The sequence below is a fragment of the Eulemur rufifrons genome, chromosome 6, assembly GCF_041146395.1.
Source record: "Eulemur rufifrons isolate Redbay chromosome 6, OSU_ERuf_1, whole genome shotgun sequence".
Classification (NCBI taxonomy): Eukaryota; Metazoa; Chordata; class Mammalia; order Primates; family Lemuridae; genus Eulemur; species Eulemur rufifrons.
The window spans coordinates 103,346,113-103,354,711 of record NC_090988.1 but is presented as its reverse complement, the minus strand read 5'-3'; the positions used below and the strand labels follow the sequence as shown (position 1 = coordinate 103,354,711).

At 45.9% G+C, this 8,599-nt stretch overlaps 1 protein-coding gene across 5 annotated transcripts in view; it reads left to right on the top strand.

Moving 5' to 3' along the window:
• The first annotated feature begins 1,099 nt into the window (after window positions 1-1,099).
• The window catches only part of NAP1L4 (nucleosome assembly protein 1 like 4), a 47,112-nt gene continuing 39,612 nt past the window's right edge, over window positions 1,100-8,599 (top strand). For 2 of the 5 annotated variants that reach the window (XM_069471831.1, XM_069471826.1), the window contains exon 1: window positions 1,100-1,174. The gene's annotated coding sequence lies outside the window, so the exon portion shown is untranslated. The other 3 variants (XM_069471829.1, XM_069471828.1, XM_069471827.1) reach the window with 3 other exon arrangements.

Here is an 8,599-nt window from a genome sequence, read left to right as displayed (position 1 = left end):
CTGGAGCTTTCGGAGGGAGCGTGGCCATGCCGACACCTTCTAGCCTCCAGAACCATAAAGAATGCATTTCTCATTTTTCAGCCACCCAGTTTGGGGTGCACTGGGGTACTCAGCCACTGGAAACTAATGTAGCATTTTCAGCACCATCACAGGTGGTAAGGCTTTGGGTAGATGTCACCCCCATTCCCAGGAATCACTGAAGCCACCCTAGGGAAAGATGCCACAACAGTCAATTCCACCTCCAGCAGGTGCCCCAAGGACCAGGCCCACCCAGCCCCACTCTGGGCTACACCCACGGAGATGCCGCCCACAACCAGCCCCAACATCCAGGCACAGCCAGACTCAATGACCGCAAATACATTTAGACTTTATTAAATAGGAGAGAGACCCTCAAACTTGAAAATGCTCGGATTCTTTTCTTTTGTAGTTTATGCCCCCCTCCCAAAAGCAAAGTGTGGTCATTATAGACAAGTCAGAAGACCTCAATAAGGAAACTAGGGAATTGAGAAGACACACGCTCTCCTAAAGCAGACAGCCGGGTGGGCTGCGTCCGGCCACATGCGAGTCACCCCGAGGTCTGTAGCCCCATGTCCTTAACCCCTCCACCAAGAGCCTTTCGATGGTTTCACACTTTTCCCCGTGCAAACTGCATAGACAGTAACAGAATACTCTGCCAAAAAATTACTTATATAAAATGTTTCCAGTAGTCTCACCCAAGGAAAAGGGGCCGTTTCTTAAAAAGAGCACAAAAATCATAAAGACCCACAGCAACACTGCTGAGGAAGGAAACGACCCGGCCTTGGGGGACCCGGTCATTTCCCACCACGCTGGGGGTGCCCCGGCCGGCGCCCGCTTGCCCACCCGGCCCCGAGGAGGCAGCCCCCGCGCCCCGGCCCCGTAAGGAGCGACCCAGCGGGTCAGTGAAGAGAGGGCGGCTGCGCACGCCAGCGGCACCACGGTCTCCGTCTGCGTACGCGGCCTCTGATTGGTCGCCGCTCTCGGCGGGGAGGCGCAGTTGACTTGCGCCGAGCTCGCCCAACCGCAGCCAGCCTTGCTCGCGGAGGGAGGAGCCAGGACGCTCGGCCAATAGGAGGCGGTATTGTTGGCGGCCACGGCGGCGCAGCCCCGAATCGAGCGAAGTTACGGTCGCAGCCACTACCGCAGGAGGAGTGAGGTACGGGGATGCGGGCGCTCGGCCGGTAACGGCGCGCTGGGGCGGGCGGCCGGGGCCGGGGCGGCGGGGCGGCCGCGGGGCTGCGGTCCCGGGAGGGGGCGCGGCGGCCGCCATCTCGGGTGGCTGCAGGCCCGCGGGCAGCCGGACAGGGGCGGGGCCGCGTCCTAGCGGGCCTGGGCTGCTGCGGCGGCGGGCCCGCGAGCCGGGGCGCGGGCCGGGCGGCCGGGCGTCCTCCCCGCTGGCCCTGAAGGTCAGGGGCGCTTCGTTCTGCGCCGCGGGCTGCCGCGGACCCAGCGCGGGGCGGGGCGGGCGGGCCTGCAGGGCGTCGGCCCGCGGAGAAGGTGAGGACGGCGGGCGGCCGAGGCGGGACGGGCCCTGCGTGCGCTCAAATCTCCCGCTGGCGGCCGCCGGCCCACGTGCTGTGACTCGGGGGCGAGGCCGGGAGCTTGAGCCCGGCGCTTGCCCGGCGAGACGGGCCGAGGCTCTTCGTTCGTAAAGTGGACACGGCCCGGGACCTTTTCGCGTTCGGAACTTGAAGTTTCTGTGGGGCGTCTGTCGTCCTGAGCCCTTCGGTTCGGGCAAACTTAACTGTGGGGTTTTATTTCTAAAATTCGTGTGGCCGTTGGCGTTTCTGACAGGGAAAAGGGATCTTTTTGGTGTTTCTTACCTGTTGTTGGGAGCAAGTGAGAGCAAGGTGCCGGCCGCACGGGCTTCCCTGGGAAGAGGACTGGGCTTAAGTGGCCTCAGACTAGGGTGCCTGGGGACTTGAGGGGACTTGGTTTACCCCCATTCAGGGTGCGCATCAGGTCTGCTTTACTATTTAAAACCATCTTTCAAAAGAGAAAAATAAACTCTTAAAAAGAATTTAATGATCTGTCCATACTACGGAGGGGGAAGTCCCATGCATTCCACGCAGTTCAGAGATGGTGAGCGAAGTTACATTTGTGTATCTTTTATATTTTTACTTACCGAGCCTGCTTTTCTTAATCCCTCCCTTTTCTGAATGCTTTATGTTCCTCCCAGCGAAGGATTGCCCTGTCATGATAAGAGTGTCCCCGTCCGCAGTAGCCTGTCTAAGCCCGATTGGGGTGGGAGTGGCAGCCCAGTACTGTGGGGTCTAACCCTGGAAACCTGAGGCTCCTGGTGTGTCACGTCGCCTGTCTGGGTGACAGCAAGAAGGTCCCCCATTTCTTCACATTCTCGGAAGGAATCCTTGGGACGCGTTAGTCCCTTCACATGCCCACTCTGCTTCCTCGGTGGTAACCCCAGCTCCACCTTCCTGCATTTAGGTTTGTGGCATAAAAATTGACTTGTGAAAAATCTCTTTAAAAATGTACAAGCATATAGATTAGGTTGCTGGACCTAAACCTGAAGTATTGTCATACTGCTTTCCTGTAATAGTGACTATATCTCTAAGTGACCGATATCTGTTTGCTGCACACCAGAGCTTCCTTTCAACCTCTTTGTGTGTATTAACTCACTTCATGATCTGATGACCCGCGGGACAGATCCTGTTGTTTTTCTGTTTCACTCCTCAGGAAACTGAGTCCCTGGGAAGTTAAGTAAAATGACTTATGCAAGGTGACAAAGCTTGGATTAAAACCCAAATCTGTGCCATTTTAATCTTGCTCAGATTTGCGGTTTCTGGAGAAGGAGTGAGAGAAGTTTTAGTGAAAAATTATGTTTTCATCATTGCACTAAGCTTAACTAAACTCAGTTTATGAGGATTTGAGCTGGTTGATTTTTTTCCATCTCAAAATTCTGTTATTCCACAGAATGCCAGATGCTTCCCCTAGTAGGATCTTCAGATTATTTTAGACTGGGATGAGCAGTTGCTGGTGGAATAAATAATACACAAATATCAGATGAACCGAAGGGTGGTGATAGACTTGGGATATATTCCAAAGGTTAAATGAGTGACTAAAGAAGAGGGAGAAGATTTAAAGATTAGTTGTTTAGTAGCAGTTCATTTGTTGAGGTGGAGTTGGCAGGAAAAAGAAGCCCCATAAAATGAATTTTCTCAGTTTATTAGCTGCTTCCTCACTTGTGGTCCAAGTAAAAATTTTTCTTTGATCTTGAGAAGGTAAATAACTATATTCAGAGATTTGGAAGGATCAATTGAATAAGACCTTTTTGGTCAGTAAATATACTGCTGTAAAACTTAATTTTTATAGAGTGATAGTCAACAAAAGGGACTTATTTTATTGATGAGATAGATACAGGAATTATAATCTTTTTAAGTTTACTTAGAGATTTTTTTTGATCTCCATGTTGCCTAGGTTGGTCTTGAACTCCTGGGCTCAAGCAATCCTCCCATCTCAGTCTCCCCAGTAGCTGGGATTACAGGCACCCACCACTGCTGTGCCCAGTTTAGATATTTTGACTAGAATTTGAAGACACCTTCTTGTGGTGTGATTTTGTGAACCATTTTAACACTTTATTGCTGTCTTAAATAGCTGTTGCTATACATACATTTGCAGTCTTTTTTTCCCCCGGTTGAGCAGTGTTATTGATTGAGAGTATCTGCAATTATTTGTGCCCTTGTGTAATAACATTTAAACACTTACTTTGTGAATTTTGTGGTATAAGCTTTGAATCATGTACTGTTTTTCAAAATGAATATGAGTGGTAATTGGTTGAATGCTTTGCAATAGCAAAGAAATGATTTTATCGTTTTCGTGTTTGATAACCTTGGTAAACTGAATTCTAAAAAGGCTACATATATTTTGGGATATTGTCCTCAAAATGTACTAGGCATTGTATTTTGTGAATTAGCCATTTTGATTATCAGACTCCTCTGTGGAATTCTGAGTTTAGAAATTTTTACCTATATGAAATGGTTATTTTTTTTATAGAGATTAAGTACTTAGTGATGGGATGTGTTCATTACCACTTCACAGTCTGAATTGGTACTTGAATCTTAAACTAATACATTTCCATTAACCTGTCAGGTTTTTAGTAGCCTCTCGTTACTGAGAGCATATTAATTCCTTGTGTTAGCCATTCCCACCTAAGTGTTGAGATTGAAATCTTGCTTCCATTTTTATTCTTTTGAGCAGTTGGTACTCTCTAGCATGAGGAAGAGGTGACTTCAGATGTATTTGTGTATGTATATATATATGTATATATGATGGCATAATGGAGTTCAAAATTACTTCAGAGGTGCATTTCTTCTTTTTGTCGTCTGCAGTTTAAAATCTGTTGTGATAAGTTTATGTTGTAATTCCAAAAATTTTGCCAGAGAACCTAAAGTTTTGGGTTTGTTTTGGAATAAAAATATCTTATGGACAAGAGGGTGATTTAAATTCCCAAAGGCTGAAGGGCCATCGACTGTATGTCATCGCTGCGTGGAACCAGTCCTCACAGTGATGGCCTCTTTTTGAATAGGAAGGCAGCTGCTGTGAGCTTGTTGGGAGTTTGGTCTGAGATTGCCAGCTAAGGAGTGCTTACTTTTTTATTTGTTTAAAGGGAAATGTGTGTTTTAGGTGTCCATAGTAAAAGGCTGACCTTGGTTTGATTCTTTATACCACTTCAGTGATAGGAAGTAGCTGACACGAAATGTCTGCAGGAAACCTTACTCACCTGGGACCTCTTAGGCTAGCAGATTCGTGCCTCTCTGAACTACTGTTGTGAGGTTTTCTGTGAGTGCATAGTAATGGAGAACCCATGTTGATAGGTAGGTAGTAAAGAATTTTGTGTTAGTTATGAAGTCTTTAAGAAACAGTTTGTGGCCTGGCACGGTGCCTCACACTTATAATCCCAGCACTCTGGGAGGCTGAGGCTGGAGGATCGCTTGAGGCCAGCCTGGGCAACATAACAAGACCCAGCCTCTACAAAAAAATAAAGAAGCTGGGCGTGGTGGCGCACACTTGTAGTCCTCGCTACTTGGGAGGCTGAGGTGGGAGTACGCAGGGAGTGTGACGCTGTAGTGAACTATGATCATGACACTGCACTTCAGCCTGGGAAACAGTGAGACCCTGTCTCTAAAATGAAAGAAAATTTTAAAAACGAAATAGTTCACAATGATGTATATTTGTTTTCATTTGACAGTCATTGTTTTTCTACCCTGCCCTCTTAAGAGAAAGCAGGGCTACTTTACTTTGCCACTGAATTTTAAATTTTCTTCTTAGGAGCAGGAGAGACATTGTATTTTTCCTATATGAAAACTACAAAAGATCACTTTGTGAACTTTACCTTTTGATCTTGACCACACTCTAGCCTTAGACTTCCTCTTATAAATATACTCTGTCAGCTGTTAAAACTAGGTGTGCTTCCATTCCATGTCCTTGAAAGTTTTTTTTTAACGTGCTGTGCATTTATCATTATCCAAAAAAGCCTGTTCAAAAACAAGATGAGGCTGGGTGTGGTGGTTCACGCCTGTAATCCCAGCACTTTGGGAGGCTGAGGCAGGAGGATGTCTTGAGGCCAGGAGTTTGAAACCAGCCTGAGCAACATAGTGAGACGCCCATCTCTATAAAAAATAATAATAATAATAATAATAAAAATCAGCCAGGTGTAGTGGCATGTGGCTGTAGTCCCAGCGACTCAGGAGGCCAAGACAGAAGGATCACTTTGAGCCCAGGAGTTCCAGGCTGCAATTGAGCTGTGTTCATGCCACTACATTCCCAGCCTGGACAACAGGTGGAGATCCTGTTAAATAAAAAAAAAAAAAAAAAAAAAAATTAAGAAAACCAAGATGAGGTGATTTCTGTTTAGTAGTTTTGTGGTGGAAAGAACAACTACATACTTTATGTACAAAGGCTACAAATTATTGTCATACTTTAAAATAGTATGTGTTTACTCAGTTATCATGAAGTAGCTTTCAGTGCTTTGCATCTATTTATTTATTTTTATTCCTTCCTGAGCACCTTCTTGTTGCTGGGGTCTCGCACTGAATAAAACAGATACAAGGCCTTGCCCTCACTTCTGCAGTGGGAGACAGACACACAAGTTAGATGGTGTAGCGGGTGCTTTTGAGGAAAAAAGTAGCAAGGGGTGGGGGGACTGCGGTGGTTGCAATTCAGAACAGACAGAGAGGGAAGTGCCTTGCTGACAAGGTGAGATCTTTAAACGTGTACTAGATGAAGCAAACGTCTAAATACACTGATCGGTCACACACTGATGAACTGCCTGCCAAGGGGAGTCGGGGATAGGAGGGGACAGAGGAGATGGAGTGCAGCCAGGAAGACCACTGCCTCAAGTAAAAGTGGGGTATCTCAGCAAAGGAAAGGAGATCATATTTTACTTTTTCCCTGAAATCTGGTGGCCTGGCCTCCAGCAAGTCTCTGAAGAGATGGTCCACTGTTGTCTGGTGGTAGTTATTTCTGTTGGTGTTGTAAGCAAACATGGGTAGGGAAATGTTTTTACCCTTTGTCTTCAGAATCTGCTTGGTACAGGCTAAGTTGCATGTGGGGTCCCTGGCGCCATGCTCTATGCAGGTCATGCAGGTAAACTGTCACTCAGCAGCAGTGCATTAGTTAATGAAGCAGGCATTTCCTGCAACCTGTTTCATGCCGAGCGCTGTGCCCTGGGCCTGCTGTATTGAGCAAATAGACAGGGTCTCTGCCCTCGTGGAACTTGTTCTTTAGTGCTGTGGTCCTCAACCACTGGGCCACCAACTGGGCTGACCGCCCCCCACTCCCCGCTACTCCCCAGTCTGTGAAAAATTGTCTTTCATGAAACCGGTCCCTGGTGCCAAAAAGGTTGGGGACCGCTGCTTTAGTGGGAAGATAAACGTGTATTGTTTATTCATTGTTTTTAAACATTGTAACATAAAATTAACACAATTAACTTCTGATACTAGGGAGTGGCAATGATAGACTGAAGAAGGAGTCTGCTGGCCAGGAGCAGTATCAGTGAAGTCTGGACGGTCTCAGGGCTTCATGTATTTGCCAGCTTTTATAGGTGGGGGCATTGGGAATATTTATTTGTTTTTTAGAGATAGGGTCTCTCTCTGTCACCCAAGTAGCTGGCACTGCAGGTGCATACCACCATGCCCTCCTAATTTAAATTTTTTTTGTAGAGATGAGGTCTCACTATGTTGCTCAGGCTGGTATTTCTAGTTTCTTTAATAAGATTGAGGAGTTGCGTGTGTGTGTGTGTGTGTGTGTGTGTATGTATGTGTATGTTTTTGTTGTTGGAGACATGGTCTCACTTTGTCTTCCAGGCTGGAGTACAGTGGCCTCATCATAGGTCACTGACACTGCAAACTCCTGGGCGCAAGTGATCCTCGCATCTCAGCCTCTTGAGTAGCTGGGCCTGCAGGAACATGCCACTACACCCTGCTAATTTAAAGAAAATTTTTTTGTAGAGATAATATCTTGCTATATTCCTCAAGCTGGTCTCAGACTTCTTGGCCTCAAGCTATCGTTTTGCCTCAGCCTCCCAAAGTTTTGGAATTACAGGTGTGAGCCACTGTGCCTAGCCTACAAAAAAATTTTTTTTTTTAAAAGTTAGCTGGATGTGGTGGTTTGTGCCTGTAGTCCCAGGTACTTAGGAGGCTGACGCAGGAGGCTTGTTTGAGCCCAGGAGTGTACTCCTGCCTGGGCGACAGAGTGAGACATTATCTCTTAAGAAAAATATAAAAATTTTAAAATTTTGATTTTGTGAAGGGTGATCATACTCTCCAGCTTACTCCTTTCTCTTTCAAAAGTGGCCCAATTCTGGCCGGGTGCAGTGGCTCACGCCTGTAGTTCTAGCACTCTGGGAGGCTGAGGTGGGCAGATTGCTTGAGCTCAGGAGTTCAAGACCAGCCTGAGCAAGAGTGAGACCCGTCTCCTGAACTGCTGCATTCTTTTGAAAATTTAGGATATTCTTTTGCCTGGTATCCCTTTCATAATTTAACTTGATTGCCTTTTAATTATTTTCTTAGTTGACAAAAATTATATATGTTTATCGTGTACAACTGATGTTTTGAAATAAGTATACATTGTAGAATGGCTAGAACAAACTAATTAACATATTTATCATTTTTTTGTGGTAAGAGCAGTTAAAATCTATTCTCAATGATTTTCAAGTCTATGATACATCGTTATTATTAGTAATTACAGTCACCATGTTGTGCTGTAGATCTCTTGATTGCCTTCTAAAAGTGAGAGAACCTTCCTGATGAGTTTTGGACTATGATTTTATAAAACTAACATTTAACTCGGCATACTAACATTTCAAACAAATGGATGTTTATTTTTCTCAAACCCATAAATTTGATAGTTCCTTATAACATTGTATTTTAACAGTGTTAGAGATTGCTAAATAAAAGTAAATAATTTGTGGTGATGAAACTGGACTGGTTGAACTCTAGCTTGTTTATAGTGTCAGCGCTCTGCCTCGTTTCCTTATACAGGTGAGCACTCCTAACCCAAAATCTGAAATCCAGAACTTTGTGAGCACTGACGTGACGCCACAAGTGGAAAATTCCACACCGAG